The sequence below is a fragment of the Sus scrofa genome, chromosome 13 (genome assembly GCF_000003025.6).
Source record: "Sus scrofa isolate TJ Tabasco breed Duroc chromosome 13, Sscrofa11.1, whole genome shotgun sequence".
Lineage (NCBI taxonomy): Eukaryota > Metazoa > Chordata > Mammalia > Artiodactyla > Suidae > Sus > Sus scrofa.
This window is the reverse complement of record NC_010455.5, coordinates 12,101,402-12,122,468: the sequence shown is the minus strand read 5'-3', so window position 1 is coordinate 12,122,468 and position 21,067 is coordinate 12,101,402.

Below are 21,067 nucleotides of genomic sequence, written 5' to 3'. Positions count from 1 at the left end.
TAGAAATTGATTCCAACACTCTGGGGCAGTCCAGTTAAGTGGTAAATGTGGGTGAGGGAAAGGAGAGCCAGGGTTTAGGGACCCTCCTGAAAGCTACCAGCCATGACCAGCCTCCACAGCACATGAGCACAGTGGCAGGACTCACCCTAACATAGGTTTTTAAAGAAGAAATGAGGTAGTTCTGAGGCACCTCCAAACTACACCGCACCCTGACATAATTCGGGGATCTTATGGTGTGATGTCCACACATTATTCACGTGACAATCTTCTTCCCTTTTAATAGCTCCTTAAGCACACATGAAGCTGAGAAAGAAAAATTTTCTGGAGTAGGTGAAAACAAACTTAGCAGACCTGAGGGGGAATCATATCCCCAGGCAAATGACCTCATATTATTCCTTGAGAAACTATCAAAATCTTCAGGGTAAAGCATCCACAGTTTACACATTTTTACCTGAATGTTAAAAAAGGACCTGAATAAATTAGGAGTAAAAACTGAAGTGAGCAATAGAGACTTCTGTAGAATCAGAAATTCCACATGGAGAAAACCTTAAAATATCAACGTGACAAGGAAAGAAAGAATCTAAATTCAAGAGGAAGCTCTTATAATGTAGGGGCAAACAGAGCCTGGGACCAAGGTCATCCAAGATGGAATATTCCCAGTGCTAGGAAACTGATGCTGGGCAAACAATCAGCCACAATATCAGGATCAATAGTAGTGTATAGCTATTTCGGCAACGAGAAACACTAGAAAAGGTACCTGAAGGCAGGTAGTATCTATCCTGTTTTTAAAATACTTAAAAAACTTGTTGAGTTGGTTGTTCATATTACAGGGAAATGGCTTTGTGATATTTCTCTAGGAATCAAAGGCTAGGTGGCTACGAATTAGTATCCACTGTAGTAGAGGGCATCCCTGGGGGAGAGGAGCCCATACCCCAGGGCACTGATCTTTTCAGAGCATCCTAAAGGCCAGAACTTGAATCTCTTTTCCAGAGGGCTTTCTTTGGCCGCCTGAGCCCACTCTCACTGTGGTGTGATAGCAGAAAGTTTGGGAAATTGGCATCCTTCCTGGAGAACCCCAGGCAGTGGCTTGGTGGAGAAATAACCAAGCTGTTTGCCTCTAGAGTGGGATAACTCAAGGATAGAGGTTCGACACTGTGTCTCAGAGTCTTCCTTTGGGATTAAGAGTCAGTTGTCCACATGAAACCTTGCATGATGATACACACTTTATTGCTCCCTTCTCTAACATATTTACTCCCCCTCCCTCAACTTTTGGCACCCCCTAATAAAACAATTCACATTCAATTTTTTTTTTTGTCACAGAGTCTATTTCTAAGGGAACCCAAACTAGGAAAATGAGAGATACATCTGGAAAGCTTATCTTTTTTTTTCCTGGCCTGTAACAACTCCCCTTGAGTGATATGCTAACAGGCGTAAGAATGTCCCACCTAAAGTCAGATACTAAGTAGAAAGTATCATCACTTCATATACAGATACAAGAGATTTTGAAAATTTGAAATTGTGTCAGTGATACATCTGATAATCTACATTACCACAAGATGCTAATCATGATGAAAAGGGTTTAAATAAGTTGAAGCAAAGAGAACAACACAAATATAACCACAGAATAACCCAAAGGCTTTGTTTACATTGGTTCTCTAACAAAACAATTGATTTGAAAGAATAACAAAACCGATTTCAGGAAATTGACAGTTCAATTCAGAGATACAAAATTCAGAGATACAAAAAAAAAAAAAAAAGGAGTTCCCGTCGTGGCTTAACGAATCCGACTAGGAACCATGAGGTTGCGGGTTCGGTCCCTGTCCTTGCTCAGTGGGTTAACGATCCGGCGTTGCCGTGAGCTGTGGTGTAGGTTGCAGACACGGCTTGGATTCTGCGTTGCTGTGGCTCTGGCGTAGGCTGGTGGCTACAGCTGCGATTCAACCCCTAGCCTGGGAACCTCCATATGCCGCGGGGAGCGGCCCAAGAAATAGCAACAACAACAACAACAACGACAAAAGACAAAAGACAAAAAGACCAAAAAAAAAAAAAAAAATTCAGAGATACACAGCTTTGGGTATTTTGTGGCAGTTGGGTGCATTTTAATATTATACCACTACCAAGGTTTTATCAAAACATTATGGTGTTTCCTTTAAATATACAAATATATTCACAAAATTTCCACATGTAATTTTATTTTTTATTTTTTTCCCATCATACAAAGATACCACAATATTATTGACAGTCTTCCGAGTGCTGTACATTTCATCCCCACGAGTCATTTACTATGTAAATGGAAGTTTGTACCTCTTAATCTCCCTCACCTATTTTACTTCTCCACCAAACTCACGCCCCTCTTGGCAATCACCTGTTTGATCTCTGTATCTCTGAGTCTGTTTATGTTTTGCCATGTTTCTTCATTTGTCTTGATTTTTAGATTCCACATTTAAATGAAATCATGATATTTCTATTCTCCAACTTATTTCACTTTGAGTAATACCCTAAAGGTCCATCCATGTTTTCAAAAATGGCAAAGTTTCATTCTTTTTTTATGGCTGAATAACATTCCCATGTGTGTACCACATCTTTTTTATTTATTTATTTATTTATTTATTTTATTTTCCCACTGTACAGCAAGGGGGTCAGGTTATCCTTAGATGTATACATTGCAGTTACAGTTTTTTCCCCCACCCTTTCTTCTGTTGTAACATGAGTATCTAGACAAAGTTCTCAATGCTATTCAGCAGGATCTCCTTGTAAATCTATTCTAGGTTGTGTCTGATAAGCCCAAGCTCCCGATCCCTCCCACTCCCTCCCCCTCCCATCAGGCAACCACAAGTCTCTTCTCCAAGTCCATGATTTTCTTTTCTGAGGAGATGTTCATTTGTGCTGGATATTAGATTCCAGTTCTAAGTGATATCATATGGTATTTGTCTTTGTCTTTCTGGCTCATTTCACTCAGGATGAGATTCTCTAGTTCCATCCATGTTGCTGCAAATGGCATTATGTCATCCATTTTTATGGCTGAGTAGTATTCCATTGTGTATATATACCACTTCTTCCGAATCCAATCATCTGTCAATGGACATTTGGGTTGTTTCCATGTCCTGGCTATTGTGAATAGTGCTGCAATGAACATGCGGGTGCAAGTGTCTCTTTTAAGGAGAGCTTTGTCCGGATAGATGCCCAAGAGTGGGATTGCAGGGTCATATGGAAGTTCTATGTATAGATTTCTAAGGTATCTCCAAACTGTTCTCCATAGTGGCTGTACCAGTTTACATTCCCACCAGCAGTGCAGGAGAGTTCCCTTTTCTCCACAGCCCCTCCAGCACTTGTCATTTGTGGATTTATTAATGATGGCCACTCTGACTGGTGTGAGGTGGTATCTCATGGTAGTTTTGATTTGCATTTCTCTTATAATCAGCGATGTTGAGCATTTTTTCATGTGTTTGTTGGCCATCTGTATATCTTCTTTGGAGAAATGTCTATTCAGGTCTTTTGCCCATTTTTCCATTGATTGATTGGTTTTTTTGCTGTTGGGTTGTATAAGTTGCCTATATATTCTAGAGATTAAGCCCTTGTCAGTTGCATCATTTGAAACGATTTTCTCCCATTCTGTAAGTTGTCTTTTTGTTTTCTTTTGGTTTTCCTTTGCTGTGCAAAAGCTTTTCAGTTTGATGAGGTCCCATGGGTTTATTTTTGCTCTAATTTCTATTGCTTTGGGAGACTGACCTGAGAAAATATTCATGATGTTGATGTCAGAGAGTGTTTTGCCTATGTTTTCTTCTAGGAGTTTGATGGTGTCCTGTCGTATATTTAAGTCTTTCAGCCATTTGGAGTTTATTTTTGTGCATAGTGTGAGGGTGTGTTCTAGTTTCATTGCTTTGCATGCCGCTGTCCAGGTTTCCCAGCAATGGTTGCTGAATAGACTTTCTTTTTCCCATTTTATGTTCTTGCCTCCCTTGTCAAAGATTAATTGACCATAGGTGTCAGGGTTTATTTCCGGATTCTCTATTCTGTTCCATTGGTCTGTCTGTCTGTTTTGATACCAGTACCACACTGTTTTGATGACTGTGGCTTTGTAGTATTTCTTGAAGTCTGGGAGAGTGATGCCTCCTGCTTGGTTTTTGTTTCTTAGGATTGCTTTGGCGATTCTGGGTCTTTTGTGGTTCCATATAAATGTTTGGATTGTTTGTTCTAGTTCTGTGAAAAATGTCATGGGTAATTTGATAGGGATTGCATTGAATCTGTAGATTGCTTTGGGTAGGATGGCCATTTTCACAATATTGATTTTTCCAATCCAGGAACATGGAATATCTTTCCATTTCTTTACATCTTGTTTGATTTCTTTGATTAAAGTTTTATAGTTCTCGGCATATAGGTCCTTTACCTCTTTGGTCAGGTGTATTCCGAGATATTTGATTTTGTGAGGTACAATTTTAAAAGGTATCGTATTTTTGTATTCCTTTTCTAATGTTTCATTGCTGGTATACAGAAATGCAACTGACTTCTGAATGTTAATCTTATATCCTGCCACTTTGCTGAATTTATTAATCAGTTCAAGGAGTTTTGGGGTTGCGTCCTTAGGGTTTTTTAGGTATAGTATCATGTCATCTGCATACAGTGACAGTTTGATCTCTTCTCTTCCTATATGGATGCCTTTTATTTCTTTTGTTTGTCTAATTGCTGTGGCTAGGACTTCCAAAACTATGTTGAAGAGCAGTGGTGAGAGTGGGCATCCCTGTCTTGTTCCAGATTTGAGGGAGAAGGCTTTCAGTTTTTCCCCATTGAGTATTATATTTGCTGTGGGTTTCTCATAAATGGCTTTGATTATATTCAGGAATGTTCCCTCTATACCCACTTTGGCGAGGGTCTTGATCATGAATGGATGTTGAACTTTGTCAAATGCTTTTTCTGCGTCTATTGAGATGATCATATGATTTTTGACTTTTTTTTTTAATGTGGTGTGTGATGCTGATTGATCTGCGTATGTTGAACCATCCTTGTGAACCTGGGATAAACCCAACCTGGTCATGGTGTATAATTTTTGTGATATGTTGGATTCGGTTGGCTAAGATTTTGTTGAGAATTTTTGCATCTATATTCATCAATGATATTGGGCGATAGTTTTCTTTTTTGGTGGTATATCTGTCTGGTTTTGGAATGAGGGTGATGGTGGCCTCATAGAATGTCTTTGGGAGTATTCCTTCTTCTTCAACCTTTTGAAAGAGTTTAAGGAGGATGGGCACCAATTCCTCTTTATATGTTTGATAGAATTCACCTGTGAAGCCATCTGGTCCTGGACTTTTACTTTTAGGGAGTGATTTTATGACCTCTTCAATTTCATTTCTAGTGATCGGTCTGTTCAGTTGGTCTGTTTCTGCTTGATTCAGTTTTGGCAGGCTGTAAGATTCTAGAAAATTGTCCATTTCTTCCAGATTGTCAAACTTGTTGCCATACAGTTGTTCATAGTATTCTCTTATGGTTTTTTGTATTTCTGCTGTATCCGTTGTGATTTCTCCTTTTTCATTTATAATTTTGGTGATTTGGGTTCTTTCTCTCCTCTTTTTAGTGAGTCTGGCCAGGGGTTTGTCAATTTTGTTCACCTTTTCAAAGAACCAGCTCTTGGTTTTATTAATTTTCTCTATTGTTTTTTGAGTCTCTATTTTATGGATTTCTTCTTTGATCTTTATAATTTCCTTCCTTCTGCTGACTTTAGGACTTTTTTGTTCTTCTTTTTCTAATTCGTTTAGGTGGAGGGTTAAGTTGTCAATTTGGGATCTTTCTTCTTTTTTGAGAAAGGCCTGGATTGCTATAAATTTCCCTCTGAGCACTGCTTTCGCAGCATCCCATAGATTTTGAGAGGTTGTGTCTTCATTATCATTTGTTTCAAGGTAGTTTTTAATTTCCTTCTTGATTTCCTCATTGACCCATTGGTTTTTTAGTAGCATGTTGTTGAGTCTCCATGTAGTAGGTTTTTTCTCTTTCCTTTTCCCATGGTTGATTTCTAATTTCATGGCATTGTGGTCAGAGAAGATACTTGAGATAATTTCTACGCTCCTAAATTTATTGAGATTCGCTTTGTGTCCCAATATGTGGTCGATTCTTGAGAATGCTCCATGAGCATTTGAGAAGAATGTGTATTCTGATTTTTTTGGATGTAGTGTCCTGAAGATATCAATTAAGTCTAACTTTTCTATTGTTTCCTTTAGGATCTCTGTTGCTTTATTGGTTTTCTGTCTAGAGGATCTGTCCATTGATGTGAGGGGGGTATTTAGGTCTCCTACTATGATTGTATTCTCATCAATATCTCCCTTTATGTCTGTTAATATTTGTTGTATGTATCTGGGTGCTCCTATATTTGGGGCATATATGTTGATGATAGTAACATTCTCTCCTTGGATGGATCCCTTAATCATTAAATAGTGTCCTTCTTGGTCTTTCTTTATGTCTTTTGTTTTAAAGTCTATTTTGTCTGATATGAGCGTTGCGACTCCTGCTTTTCTGTCATGTCTATTGGCGTGAAATATTTTTCCCCACCCTTTCCCTTTCAATCTATATGTATCTTTTGTCCTAAGGTGAGTTTCTTGCAGGCAGCAGATTGAAGGTTTTTGCCTTTTTATCCACTCAGCCACTCTGTGTCTTTTGATTGGGGCATTCAGTCCATTGACATTTAAGGTGATAATTGATAGATGATTATTTATTGCCATTTGAACCTCGTGTTCCAGTTGATTCTATGGTTCTCCTTTTTTTTTTTTTTTTTTTTTTTGGTTGGATGGTCTCCTGTTATTATCTGCTTGAGTGTATTTTTTTTTTCATTTTTTGCAAATGCAATATTTGGTTTTGGCTTGTGGTTGCCCTGTTTTTAAGTATGCTAACCCCTTCCCATAATTGTGTGTTTTAGCCTGATGGTCCTGTAAGTTCAAACACTTCATTACTATATTAAAATTAAGAAGAGAGACATACATATAAACAAAAAGGGTTATTTACCTCCTGACATCCCTTGCCCACATTTTATGGTTTTGATGACTCTTTTTTATTTTTTTCTTTTTAATTTTATTTTGTTTGAAGCATGTTCATGATTAAATCTGTATGCTGGCTTATTTGAGTGAGTGCACATCTTTATTCATCTGTTGATGGACACATCAGTTGCTTCTGTTATCTTGGCTATTATAAATAATATTGCAATGGAAGTAAGAGTAGAAATATCTTTTTAAACTGGTATGTTCATTTTCTTCAGAATAAAACCCTGAATTGGAATAGCTGGATCTTATGATAGTTCTATATTTTATTTCTTTATGTTTTGTAGGGCTTCACCCACTGCAAATGGGTCAAGTCTGAGCTATAGGTGCCGGCCTATGTCACATCCACAACAGTGCAGGATCTGAGCGGAGTCTGAAACCTGCACCATAGCTCACTGAGTGAGGCTGGTTATTGAACCCACGTCCTCACGGATATGTTATTACTGAGACACCATGAGATCTCCTTAGTTCCATTTTCAATTTTTTGAGGAATTTATCCATAGTTTTCCAGGGGCCTTATGTATTTTCATTCCTACCAACAGTTCTCAAGGGTTCTTTCCCTTTTTTCCACATTCTTGTCAACATTTGTTATTTGGGGTCTTTTGGTGATAGCCTTTCTGACAGATGTGAAGTGATATCTCATGTGGCCTTGATCTGCATTTCCCTGATTATTAGAGCTCTTGAACACTAAGTGTCAGGTACTTTTCATGTGTCTGCTGGCCATTTGTATGTCTTCTTCAGAAAAGTATCTCTTCATGTCCTCAGCTCATTTTTAATCAGGTTGTTTCTTTGATATTGAGTTGTATGAGTTCTTTGCAAATTTTGGATACTAACCTCTTATCAACTACATAATTTGCAAATATCTTCTCCTATTCAGTAGGAGAAGGTTATCCAGCCTTTTTATTTTGTTGATTGTTTCCTTTGCTCTAAAAGTTTTTACTTTATTCTGGACTCACTTGTTAATTTTTTTTGTTTTTGTTTCTCTTGTCTGAGGAGACATATCCAAAAATGTATTGCTAAGGCTAATATCAAAAAGTGTACTTCCTATGTTTTCTTCTAGCAGTTCTATGGTTTTAGGTCTTCCATTTAAGTCCTTAAGCCCATTTTTAGTTTATTTTACATATGGTGTGAGAAAGTAGTCCAGATCTATATTTTGCATACAGCTATAAAGTTTTCCCAATGCAATTTATTGAAGTGACTGTCTTTTCCCCATTGTACATTCTTGCCTCCTTTGCTGTAGAATAATTGATTATATGCAGGTGTATTTGTTTTTAAGCTCTCTATTCTGTTCCATTGATCTATGTGTCTGTTTTTGTTCCAGTACCATACTGTATTGATCACTACAGCTTTGTTTGAAATCAGGGAGCATGATAAGCTCCAGCTTTGTTCTTCTTTCTCAAGAGTGTTTTGGCTATTTGGGACTTTTTGTGTTTCTACATGCTTTTCAAATTATATTGGTATTTTGATAGGAATTGCGTGAATCTGTTGACTGTATTGTGTGGTATGATCTAACAATATTAGTTCTTACTAACAATATTAGTTCTTCCAATCCATGAATATGGTATATTTTTCCATCCGATTTTGTTATCTTCAATTTCTTTCATCAGTGTCTTACAGTTGTCTGAGTACAGATCTTTTACCTCCCTAGTTAGATTTATTCCTACCTATTTTGTTTTTATAGGATTTTTAAAATAATTAAAGTATACTTGATTTACAATGTTGTGCCAGTTTTATTTATGTTTTTATGTGATGGTAAATGGTTGTTTTCTTAATTTCTCTTTCTGATAATTCCTTGTTAATGTGTAGAAATGCAACAGATTTTTGTGTATTAATTTTGTATTCTATAACTTTACCAAATTCATTGATGAGCTCTAGTAGTTTTTTGGTGGTAATTTTATGATTTTCTTTCTTTCTTTCTTTTTTTTTTTTTCTTTTGACTTTTTGTCTTTTTGCCTTTTCTTGGGCCGCTCCTGCGGTATATGGAGGTTCCCAGGCTAGGGGTTGAATTGGAGCTGTAGCCACTGGCCTACACCAGAGCCACAGCAACGCGGGATCCGAGCCACGTCTGCAACCTACACCACAGCTCATGGCAACACTGGATCGTTAACCCACTGAGCAAGGCCAGGGAGCGAATCCGCAACCTCATGGTTCCCAGTTGGATTCGTTAACCACTACGCCACGACGGGAACTCCTTTTTATGATTTTCTATGTATAGTATCATGTCATTTGGCAATAGTGACAGTTTACCTTATTTCTTTCCAATTTGGATTCATTTTTTTCTTGTCTTCCTTGCTACGGTTAGGGTTTCCAATACAATGTTGAATAAAAGTGGTGAGAGTGGACGTCTTAATCTTGTTTCTAATCTTAGTAAGAATGCTTTCAGTTTTTCACTATGGAGCATAATGTTAGCTGTGGGCTTGTGCTATGTGGCCTGTATTATATTGAGGTACATTCTCATGCACTTTCTTGACAGTTTTTATTGTAAAGGAATGTTGAGATTTGTTAAAAATTTATTCTGCATCTATTGAGATGATCATATTTTTATTTTCCATTTTTTAAGTGATATATCACACTGATTGATTTGACAATACTGAATCAATCTTTACCCCTGGAGTAAATCCCATTTGATTATGGTGCATGATCCATCAAATGTATTGTTGAATTCAGCTTGTTAATATGTTGTTGAGAATTTTTGCATCTATATTTATCTGGGATATTGACCTGTCACTTTCCTTTTTGGTTGTGTCTTTGTCTTGTCTTGGTATGGGGTGATGCTGACCTTATAAAATGAGTTTGGAAGCATTTCTTCCTTTCAATTTTTTTGTAAAAGCTTGAAAAGGCTAGGTATTAACTCTTTAAATGCTTTGAAAAATTTACCTGTGAAGCTATCTGGTGCTGGACTTTTGTTTGTTGGGATTATTTTTTAAACTGATTTTAATTTGGTTACAGGAAATCATCTGTTTATATTCTTTGTTTCTTCCTGATTCAGCCTTGGGAGATTATACATTTCTAGGAATTTATCTGTTTTTCCAAGTTGTCCCTTTTACTGGTGTATAATTGTCTACAGTTATCTCTTATGATCCTTTGTATTTCTCTGATGTTGGTTGTAACTTCCATTTTTTCATGTCTGATTTTATTTATTTGGGCCTTATCTCTTTTGTTTAGTGACCCTGGCTAAAGGTTTATCAGTTTTGTTCTTCTTTTAATAGAACAAGGTCCTAGTTTCATTGAAATTTTATTGTTTATTTAGCCTGTATTTCATCTATTTCTGCTCTGACCTTTATGATTTATTTCCTTGTCTTTGGTTTTTTAAAAATTATTTTTCTTGCTCATTTAGGCATAAGTTTAAGTTATTTATCAAGATTTTTCTTGTTTCCTGAGGTATGCCCAAATTGCTACAAATTTCTCTCTCAAAACTGCTTTTGCTCAGTGCCATATATTTTGGGTCATTGTGTTTCTATTTTTATTTGTCTCTGGGTGTTTTTTGTTTGTTTGATCTTTGTTTTTTCCTCTTTAATTTCTTTACTAACCCATTGGCAGTTTAGCAGCTATTGTTTAGCCTCCATATTGTAGTCGTGTTTTTTGCAATTTTTTTCTTGCAGTTGATTTCTATTCTCATAGTGTTGTGGTCAGAAATTATGCTGAATACAATTTCCATCCTCTTACATTTACTGAGACTTGCTTTGTGGCCTAGCACATGATCTATCCTGGAGAATGTTCCATGTGCACTGGAAAAGAATGTGTATTTTGTTGCATTTGCCTAGAATGTTCTATATATACCTATTAAGTTCTAGGTCTAAGGTGTTATTTAAGGCCTGTGTTTCCTTACAGATTTTCTGTCTGGATGATCTGTCCATAATGTAAGTGGGTTTTAAAGTCCTCTACTATTATTGTGTTGCTGTCAATTTATCCCTTTAGGTTTGTTAATTTTTTTTTTTTATGTATTTAGGTACTCCTATGTTGGGTGCATACATAATAAGATGAAGATAAGATAATTATTCTATTTTTATCTCTGATTGATCCCTTTATCATTATGAAATGTCCTTCATTGTCTCTTGTTACAGTTCTGTTTTAAAGTTCATTTTGGATAGAAGTATTGCTACCTTGGCCTTTTAAAAATTTACATTTGCATAGAACACATTTTTCTATCCTCTTGCATTTAGACTGTCTATGTCTTTAGATCTTAAGTTAGTCTCCTGTAGGCTGCATATATATGGGTTTGGGAATATTTTATCCATTCATCCATTCTATGTCCTTTGATTGAAACATTTAGTTCATTTACGTTTAAAGTAAATATTGATAGGTATGTATTTATGGTCATTTTGTCAATTGTTTTATTATTTTTGTAGTTCTCATTATTCCTTTCTTCCCTTACTCTCTTTCTTTGTGATTTGATGATGATCTTCACTGTTCTGTTTAAGTTCTTTTCTCCTTTTGTCTGTGTATATACTATAGATTTTTGGCTTGCAGTTACCATGAGAGTTATATATAGCAATCTATATAAACATGTGATTATTTTGAATCGATATCTTAAGCTCAAAAGCATTCTAAACTGATTGCACTTTTACATCACTTCCCATAAGTGTTTTAACATCATATTTTTCCATCATTTTGGTTTTGTATCCATTAACTACTTATGGTGGATATAGATGATTTTACTACTTTTGTTTTTTAACCTTCTTAGTAGCTTTATAAGTGTTTGATCTACTATTTTTCTATGTATTTTTCTTTCCCAGTAAGATTTTTTCTTCCACAATTTTTGTATTTCTAGTTGTAGTCTCTTCTGTTTTGCTTAGAGAAGTCCCTTTAACATTTCTTGTAAAACTGGTTTAGAGGTGCTGAACTCTTAACTTTTGCTTGCAAAACTCTTTATCTCTCCTTCTATCCTGAATCATAGTCTTGCTGATAAAATATTCATGGTGTAGACTTTTTCCTTTCAAGAAATATAAATGTGAATATAAAATTCCATCACCCCTGCCCTGAAAAGTTCCTGCTGAAAAATCAGCTGATACTCTTAGTAAAGGAGTTCCGTTGTACATAAGGAATTGCTTTTCACTTGCTGCTTTTGATATTCACTCTTTACCTTTACTTTTTGCCATTTTGGTGTGGTCCACTTAGGATTGATTCTTATTGGGACCTGCTGTGCTTCTTGTGCTTCCTGGACTGGGATGTCTGTTTTGTTTTTTGTTTTTTCCCAAGTTAGGTATGTTTTCAGCTATTAGTATTCGAAATAAGTTCTCTGCCCCATTCTCTTCTTCTAGGACCCATATAATGTGAATGTTGGTATTCTTGATGTTGTCTCAGAATTCTCTTTAACTGTCCTCATTTTTAAAAGTTGTTTTCTTTTTTCTGTTCATTGTGGGTGATTTTCAGTACCATGTCTTCCAGTTCATGATGCATTCCTCTGTATCATATAATCTACTATCGATTTCCTCTAGTGAATTTTCACTTCAGTTATCATATTCTTTAGCTCTAGTTCTTCTTTATATTTTCTAAATCTTTTTTTTAAAACTTCTACTGTGCTTATCCATTCTTCTCCTGTGTTTCTTAAGCATCTTTATAATCATTAATTTGAAATCTTTATTGAGTAGATTGCTTATCTCCACTTTGTTTAGTTCTTCTGGGCTTTATTTTGTTCCTTAATTTGGAACATATTCCTTTGTTGTCTCATTTTACTTATCTCTTTTTTTAAGTTGTTTTTATTTCTCTATATTAGGTAGGTTGGTTACATTTCCTAATAATGGAGAAGTGGCCTTATTTAGATGTCCTATAAGGCACAGTACTGTACCACTCTCCTCTTGTAACCTGAGCTACATGCTTTAGTGGGTACCCCCATGTGGGCTGTATGGGCCCTTGTGCTGTGGTGGGGCTGACTACTATGGGCACACTGGTAGGTAGGGCTGTCCCTTAGTCTATTTGGTTGCCAGGCTTTGCCTTGTGTGGAGTAGGCAGGGCCTTGTCCTGGCTCTGGTGCCAACCCACTGGTGGTTGGGCCAGGTCCCAGGCTGGCTGTCTGGGGAGCCAGGGATTTATGACTGATGCCAGTCTGTTGGTGGGCACAGCTGTGTCTAGTGTGGCTGGCTCCCTTGTCTCAAGTAGCCTGGCACATATGTTGAATGGCTGGTGGCGGGGTAAGTCTCTAGCACTTATGCGTTAGAGGGAGGATTCCAAAATGAAGCTTGCTATCACCAGTGTCCTTGTAGTAGAACCTGTTCCTAAACTGTCTGCCAGCAGTATCTACATCATCAGTGGGAGTTTCTGTTGCCTTTTGCCTCTCTGGGTGGCTCTCCAGGATCAGCAAGTGGCTCTGACCCAGGCTCATTTGAAATCTCTGTACAAGGACATGGAATGTGTGTGAGATTTTGCATGTGCCCTTGAAGGTGGGGTCTTGGTTTCCTACACTCCTTCAGCTCTCTTGTATGCAAGCCCAACTGTCCTTCAAAGCTAGACTTTCTAGGGACTTATCTTTCTGGTACAGGACCCCTGGACTGGGGAGCCCAATTTTGGGCTCAGACCCCTTGATCTTTGGGGAGAATCTCTGAAATTGTAACTTTCCTCTGGTTTGTGGGTAACCTACCTGAGGGTATAAGTCTAGACTGCATCATGTCTCTGTCCTCCCACACCCATCTCACCATGTTTGTTTTTTTTTTTGTCTTTATTTAAAATCTTTTCTGCTGGTCTTCAGGTTGTTTTTACTGATGGCTGCTCTGTAAATAGTTATAATTTTGGTGGGTCCATGGGAGGAGGTAAGCTCAGGGTCTTTCTGCTCCACTATCTCAGCCACTCATCCTATATGTAATTTTAATTTAGATTTAATACCTTTTATTTTTTTCATCCTGGGAATAAAGCTATAATTTCACAGTAAGTCAATTGTATAATACATTCCACTAAACTGAAATTCACTATCAAAGTTAAAATTTTAATGCACCCTTGTTCCATAAAAAGCATTTTAAACTCACTAATCATTATAATGTGCTAAGAAAATGAAATGCTTGGAAATTCAGTAAAGATGGAGAGAGCAGTAATAGGAATGAAATTTGATGGATTTATCTGGAATAAATTCAGAAACTGAAAATGATGTTAAGGATAACCAAGCTAATGCCACAGGTGCTCTTTTAAAACGTTTGAATCATATTAAGAAATATTACTTTAGCATGTTACTAAAGCATTAAATTGAATCATATTAAGAAATATTACTTTAGCATGTTACTAAAGGCATTAATTTCTATTTTGTTAGCCCATGAATAACTGTAAGCCAAAAGCTTTTTTTTTTTAAAAAAAACAATTATTGTGTCCAAAAATTGAACATATAAGAAACTATATATTTTTAAGTGATTTGACTTCAAAAATAAGGCCTATGTTGATGAAAAATTAGTAAACTCCAAAGAAATGAATATCTGCAGGTGAAACTATGGAAAAGAAATTTTCATATTCAGACCTGTAGAGAGAACAGTCAATGGTTTGTATCATATAATTTCAGTGGAACCATAAAGACTTTTGCATCAAGAAATATCCCTTGTCTTCCAAATACTGACTGAGGCTAAAAATGTTCTTTTAGGGTCCCATTTTAATATTTTTGTTTAGAATATTTTTTTCTGTTGAAATAAAATATCCACAGGAGGTGTAAGTTAGTAAGCTATATTAATCATTTGCATTTTACTATAAATTAGTATCACTTTCTGCCACACCCCTCTGAACACACATTAATGAGAAGAAGTCAGGAGGGTCAGGGAAAAGGAGAGCACACTGAGTGTTCAAAGAAGTCCAGACCGTAGCAACCATGATAACTATTTCACACTGGGGTTCAGAGATGTGAACAGCATCCTATGGTCTCATCTTAACACACAAATGTTCCCATCTAGTTGCATAGCCAAACAATCATTTTACTACTTAGTTAATCATAGAAATACTTTAAAATATTTATCGATACATATTTTAAGACTGAGTGCAATTTATAGTGTATAAACATGTCTCATAAATACATAAAATTTACACATAGAACATGTTTATATAGCCTCCTCCTTTTTCCCTTTTCCTTTACCATCTGATCATTTTCTTTCTTACTCTGAAAAGCAATAATCTACATGTATAACTGAAAGAAAATTAGAAAGGAAACTGTTAAAATATCTCCCTATAAAGCATATCACAACAGCTGTTAGCAAAAGAATATATTCTAAAATAGCAGAAACAGATAAGGGGAACAAACACTAGAATGATGAACAATGAAATTTGATTATTTCTACTCTTTTTTATGACAAATTTATTGCTTAGAATGAAATGCTGACAAGCAATTACAACTGAGTTAATTGAAACATATAAAACAATAAAAAGCACAATCAGATCATGGTTTGATGGAACAGAGAAGTGATTTCTGAACTTTTTAGAGTCTTAATGTTTTAATGTTCCTATCTTTTTCCTCCAGAGCAAACAGATTTATTTTTCGCTTTAAAGTTCATTTTAAAAAGACTTCTTTCTATATTGGAACAATCTTTGAAGTATCTGAATACTCAAGAGAGGTTGGCTTACATTCTATGAGAAATTTTCTTTGGATGAGGAAGAATGTTAAAATCAAGGATTTGGGAGGAGTTGGGATCAGTGGAAAATGGAGACACAAAACTGAGCCAAAAAGGTCAAGATCAAAAGGGGTTAATGGAACAAGTGATGTAATGCTTTTCCATTGCTTAGAATGTGAGCTACCACAAGGCCCCCACTGCTGTAACTCAAAGTTTTCTTTTATGTATTTATTAGATATACAGTGAATGAAGTTTTCCACATCACCTTTTTCACCTATATGGCCTGAAACAACATTTATTAAAAGCCATTTTCTAGAAGGTAAGTTTCAGGGCAGAGTGACTTTTTGTCTCATTCACAGATGTATATTCTAAGTGACTAGAAGAGTGCCTAGCATACAGTAAGTGCTCAATAAGTGTTGTCTACAATGCATAATGCACCATGTCAAATACCTGCTCTCTATGTTCATTAAGACAAATCTGATCTGGAGACACTTGTGTTTCTCACTGGGGGTTACTGGCATTTTGAGCAGAATGATTGTGTATGTTGTGTGTGTCGGGGGGTACTGGACTGTCTGGGGCAGTACAGATATTGAATATCCTTGGCTGGTACCCATTAGTTGCCAGTGGCAGCCCTTAGCCATAAGTCATAAACCAATAAATTCCTACATATTTCTAAAAGCTTTCTGGGGAACAGTTCTAATCGCTCAAGTGAGAACCACTGATAGAAAACACAGATGGGTAAAGAGAGTTACTAAGTGCTAAATTGTTACAAAGCATAATAGGTTCTTTACAAAAAAAAAGTATCAATTCTTACAATAGGCATATGAAAAGTTCATTTCTTTTTTCTTTTTAGGGCCACACTCAAGGCATATGGAAGTTCCTAGGCTAGGGGTCGAATGAGAGCTGTAGCTGCCGGCCTACACCACACCACAGCAATGCAGGATCCAAGCCGCATCTGCGACCTACACCACAGCGCAAGGCAACACCGGATCCTTAACCCACTGAGCGAGGTCAGGGATTGAACCTGCATCCTTATGGATGCTGGTCAGATTCGTTAACCACTGAGCCATGATGGGAACTCTGAAAAATTAATTTTTAATGTATATGTAGTATTTTATTAATCTTATAATATCTCAGTCAGTAATTTCTCCTTCATTAATCAGAGAAAAGAAAAACTTACATTGTTTTCAGACTTCTGAAGCTCAGATTCATTTTGACTTAACTCTGCCTAGAAGTGTTAAACTCACTGACAGGCTGGAACATAAAGTTTCAATTACTTCCTGTGAGAAGTAAATTTTCAGTAACAATTAAATCTTTTAGTCTACCTGTAAATACAGATTAACCATGGATTAATCCTCTTTCCCACCTTCACAAAAGGGTAAAATTGGACTGAGATGGTCGTTGGCACAAAATATTTGAACATGTCATTTCATCCTTGAAAATTTATACCCGGAAAATAATGTTTTTAAATGGGAAAAAGAATTCCCTAGCTGTCAAAGTTAATATTTTCAGCACTGGTAGAAAAAACAGAAACCACCTACATGCACATAATGATTTACCTCTACATTTTCCTTTTTTTTTAGTGTTTTGAGTGTTTTGCCTTTTTATAAAGTTTTATTGAAGTACAGTTGATTTACAATGTTGTGATAATTCCTGCTGTACGACAAAGTGATTCAGTTACGCATATGCATTCCTTCTTTTTGAGATTCTTTTTCAGGTAGAGTTCCCTGTGCTATACAGCAGGGCCTCATTGGCCAATCATTCCATATACCTCAGTGTGCATGTGCCAATCTTACACGTCCAATCCATCTCTCCCCTGACCCCTGGTTCCTATACGTTCGTTTTCAAAGTCTACGAGTCTGTTTCTATTCTACAAATAAATTCCTTTGTATCCTTTTTAAAATTTAATTTAACTTTTTCCTTTTTTGGCCACACCCACGACACATGGAAGTTCCTAGACCAGGGATTATATCAGAGCCACAGCTGTGAGCTGTGCCACAGCTGTGGCAATGCCACATCCTTAACTTGCTGTGCCACCACAGGAACTCCACATATCCTTTTTGCAGATTCCGCATCTAAGTGATATCATATGACATTTGTCTCTCTGTCTGACTTCACTTCACCTAATATGACTATTACATAGAAATTAAAATGATGATTATGAAGAACACCTTATAATAGTAAAAGAAAAAATATTCTAAAAAAGATTTTACATGCTTGATATAACATAAAGCCAAATGAAAGAAAACAGAAAACTGAAGAAAGGAGAATTGGATGAGAGAAAGAAACTATGATGCATGAAGGGAGGAAGGTCTGGATGTTGCTCATTATAAATCCTGGATTTAAGCAGACTACAATGGAGATAATAGCCTTCCAGGGTCCAGTGGGGAAAGGGAGATGTGAACATCAAATGAATCTCCGTGGCCATACCATTAAAAAAAACCAAAACTTTATTTTTTTCTCACAAGAAACATTATTTGTGCTGTGGAAATCAGAAAACACATTTCCCTGTGATGACTCATTACAGGAACTTTGTGGAATAGAGCAAGGACTACCCTCAGCAACATCCAACAGAGCAAGAAACAGCAGCAGACTTTTGTAAAGAACAGCAGAGATCATAATTAAAAACTGCTTTTGCTTTATGACTACAATGATATAAAATTATGTATGCCTATGACCAAAATAAAAGTGAGGAAAACAAACATAGTTTAATTTTCTAGAGTTATATTTTAGATAAATTACATTCTGATACCTTCTCCTGTCTCAATATTGAGACACTTAAGAGCTATTTCTTTTTAATGCATGCATTAAAATAAACTGCAGGCTACTATCTAGTAATAAATATGAGAAAATAATCTAAGTCATAATGGCTAACATCTAACTGTCTTTATTGTAAAATTAGTCCCTGGAAACATAGCTAACTCCACAAAATGATTGACCAAGAGTTTTTAAGCAATTACACTGATTTCTACAAATCAAAACCTTTTAAAAAGGTGGCAGGAAATCTGGAGAATAATAAGCTTACAAGGATCCCCAACAGACTACAGTGCCTCACTTATTTGATCTGTAAATTATTTAACTATAAGAGGTTATTCAGTTGCACTGAAAGAATCCTATGAAAAACTTTTATTCATGTTCTAATATTTACCAGGTCATTGGACAAAGATACTACCTTTATGTTCCATAACATGCAATGATTAAGAATTACGTAAATATTGGATTTTGAGCATTCAAACCTTGTCATCATTGCTACACTTTCAGAATAACTGCTGTGACTCTGAATTCTGTCAACACTCAATCTCTTTCCCTAAGAGACTCCATATTCTTCCCCTGGCCCCCGACCTTCTTTCTCTCCACATCCCCTCCCTTCCTTGCCTGTTTGCATTAAAGGAAAACCTACACATCAGCAAATTCACAGGATTCCTTGACAATGTAATCAGAGACAACGTGGGGAACATTTTCCCCTAAGATTTAATTTGTCGTCAAAGCACACTACTGTGCCTTATTACACCGGATTATAGATATTTTAATCTCCACTGAGAGACTGGTTTAGAAACATAGAATTCCTGGTTCAAGAAGTATCACTTCAAGTTCCTACATAGTTGGTGCAAACTGAGTTAAAGTCTCCTCCCAAAGCAAGGTACTTAGTTACTGCCCAGCTTACTTACTGCAACATGATCTAGCAAAGTGATTTAAAAGCTCAATATGGATCTTTTCACTTATTCCCCTCTGTACTTCAGAATAAAACTTCATAGTCATTCATTTTTGGAGTCTTTCCTTTATGCAACAAAATTAGTGAGAATCTCCCTGGTGAAAGGCACCAATCAACCTAAGAGAAGTTGGCAAGAATGGAGGACTTACCCTCAACAAGTTGATGATTTCATGGAAGGGATAAATATTTAAATCACCAAACACATTATAAGAGTGAATAACCAACATTCTTCATTAGAGACATAAAAGTCAGGTAGGGAGGATCCAGAGGAAGTAGAGATGAATTTTGAGAGGAAATTTTACTGAAAAGAGAAGTATTATCCCCAAGCAATGTCTGGATATTTACACCATGTTGGTGCCAGCACTATGAGTGGCAGAGCCTAGATGGGAAATAACATTGTCTGGGCATTTTCAATCTCACTCCTGCTACCTCTTCACTAGACGAAAATGTCCCTTTAGTCTAGTGACTATTTTCATATTTTCTCCTACCTTAACACATGAAAGAAACATAAAAGTCATGCCCGGGTGTCTAATACATGCTCCAAACCTCCCAGTAACCTAGCACTTGTGGAACTCTTCTTGTCTCCTCTGTGCTGGGGTATATGGGGATAGAGAGCAGGGGGGAAGGTGGAGGAGAACCCCAACACAAGTCCACACAAACTAGCCAGTGGTCCTCAGGGAATTAATTGACTCTGACTCAATTAATCACAAGTTTCTGAACCGGATGATTTTTTTGATGGCACATCTGGCAACATCATAAAAACTCTAAGTCCCAAGTGATTAGACAGGAATTACTTTTGTAAATTATTTATGACTATTACTGATCTGAACTCATTCTGAGAAGCAAGTGACAGAAGTAGCCAAAGACAAAGAAAATAAAAAACCTGGGGGCCAGGAGAAGGGCCTTTCACTTCAAGCTGCCTCTCAGAAAGGGCCACCATTTATCACTGGAAACTAGAAAATTGCCATCATTAACAGATTGCAATTAATTAAGCATACCTCAAGGAATCACCCCGGAGGCAGTCTCCTTTTCATTTGCCTAATAAAGAAATGCATTCTTTAGTGGAGCAGTTGAAGCTTTCCATGAAAAAATGTGGCCCACTGTGACCTCATAGAGAACTTGCTAGTTAAACATCTCCTGCTGTTCTCTGTAATGCAAGGCCCACAATACGACTGGGAAATATTTCATATTTCCTCCTATCTCAAACCACCACCACCACCACTGATGTTGTGTAGCAAATATCAGGACCTTGATGACCACACAAAAGAAGGAAGTTTTCTTCTCTTCCTGGGTGGTTGAATGTTTTTATCATGAAAGAGCATCTGATTTCTTAAATGCTTATTCTTCATTAATTTAGATGATCATGTTCCTTTTCCTTCTTCTCCTGATGTGATGCATTACATGGGATCCTTCTTATATACTGAACCACTCTTTTGTTCCTGGTGAAAACACCTCCGTGTTATGTGTAAAGTCCTTTGAGTATGCTGACATGTGGTTGGTCGTCAAGGTACTAATTAATATTTGGAAGCACAAAGCATCCCCTCTCTTGTGCTTTTGTTGAACATGTGGGTCTGGGGGATGATATTGGGAGGGGAGGGCAAAGGGGGTATGGCAGAATATGTATTGATGATCCCTTCTTTTATCCAAAGAAAATTAATTCCACTGAGGTTAACATGGTCCTGAATTGATTTGCTTCTGTTAGTTTTCCTTCCATGAAAAAGAGTCTCAGTTCTAGACACTATTATTTTCCATTTGCACTTTTTCTTCAAGTTCTTCAGATTCTTCCTCTTCCCCCAACTCCTTGCCTCCCTATCAATAAATGG